Source organism: Octodon degus, unplaced genomic scaffold (assembly GCF_000260255.1).
Source record: "Octodon degus isolate 3935 unplaced genomic scaffold, OctDeg1.0 scaffold00107, whole genome shotgun sequence".
Taxonomy (NCBI): domain Eukaryota; kingdom Metazoa; phylum Chordata; class Mammalia; order Rodentia; family Octodontidae; genus Octodon; species Octodon degus.
Window position 1 is genome coordinate 3,451,833 of NW_004524683.1, and position 1,705 is coordinate 3,453,537.

The 1,705-nt window shown below is 38.7% G+C and overlaps 1 non-coding gene across 1 annotated transcript; it reads left to right on the plus strand.

The window, feature by feature from the left end:
• The first annotated feature begins 733 nt into the window (after nt 1-733).
• LOC111818935 lies at nt 734-862 on the plus strand. The gene has a single exon (XR_002822800.1). It is a non-coding gene; the product is annotated as a small nucleolar RNA SNORA11 (small nucleolar RNA).
• Nucleotides 863-1,705: the final 843 nt, after the last annotated feature.

The following is a 1,705-nucleotide window of genomic DNA, read 5'->3' on the forward strand; positions in this document are numbered from 1 at the left end:
CACTGAGACTGCAGTAGAGACTGGGTGTGGTGGCACATGCCTGTAATTCCAGCTCTTAGGAGGCTACAAACAGGAGAATCACACTAGTGATATCCCGAACACCCTGTAGATCCTTCCCTAAAATTTAAAAACAATCTGTGAATGAATGGATAAAGAAGGTGTGATATACACATATATACATGATGGAATATTATTCAGACTTTACAAGAGGGAAACTGTGCCATTTGCGCCAACATGGGTGGATTTGAAAGAAGTATATTGAGTGAAATCAGTCAGATGCAGATACACAGGGTCATCCCAGTTACGTGTAAAATCTACATAAGTTGAATATATAAAAGTGGAAAATACAACAGTGATTTCCTGGAGCTAAAGGTAAGAGAAATGGAGAGACATTGAACAAAGGACACAAAGGTCCATTTAGGTAGATGAATAAATTTTGGAGATCTAATTTATAACATGGTGGCTTCAGTTAAAGATACTACATCCCAAACCTGAGATTTGCTAAAAGTTAATCTTACATTTTTTTAAACCATATGTACACACAAAATTGTAACTATGTTAGGTAACGGATATGTTAATTAGCTTGGTAATTGCTTCACAGTGTATACATGTATCAATACATCATGTTATATATTCTAAATCTATAGAATATTGCTTTATTAACTATTCCTAAATAAAGCCAAGGGAAAAGACATAGTATTCCTCTTTCTCTAATATAGAATTAGCCTGGTAGTGGGTGTGCTCAGAGCAGGTGGCCTGAAGAATGGTTTCTCTGTTTACAACACACCCAACAGGAATTTAGGGTCATTGTGACAAGGGGCACAACACTTGTGACTTCCCTGTGAGCAAAGGTCCCACACATGTACTCCATACACTTCCACATGGCTTCTGGACAGCACCAATGGCACAAAGCTCTGCAGCATTTATTGAGGGAGGTGGGCATTGTCTACTGATCCATGGTGATCCATGGAAGTCCTAGAAGTAAAGACTGAATTTCTATTTTCAATAAATTAAAAATAATGACAAATAAAAATAATTATTCTTTCCAAAAAAAAAAAAAAAAAAGAATTAGCCTGGTATTTGGTTATAGGACTTTGTGGGGAAGGAGTGATTTTGTACATATGTGGCTATGCCTTTGTAGGGTCTTTCCTCAAGGGGATCTTGGCTGTCGTCTAGTCAGTGGATTCTAGATCTGAGACCTGGCTCACATCTCCAAATAGCAGTGGATTTTAATTTCCCACTGTCCTGACAACTGATTGCCAGACTTTTGCTCTCATGTTCTTGATATCTTTTGGTTTATAAGCCAACACTCTAGTTTTCTGTCCATCTTTCTCATCTCCAGAAACTCCATGATGTGTTAGCCATCACCACAGGTGCCAGGTCAGGAACTCTGGTTAGCTTTGTGGTTCTCTTGTCCACTCTTCCTCTGATGTTTAATAGCCTTGATAGCTCAGAATCCTACCTTCCTTTTCCCACAAGGCAGCCTAATTTCAATAGCTTGCATCCTTACCATGAGCTTGATTTTCAAAGAAAAGCTGCCACAAGGGCTGGGGAGATGGTTCAGTAGAATAAGCGCTATCCTGGCAAGCTCAAGGGCCTGAGTTCAATCTCTGGTTCCACAAAAAAAAAAAAAAAAAAAAAAAGAAAAGCTTCCATTGGGTTTCTCATATTTAACATTCTCTCCAGTTAGCAGCATATCATTTGG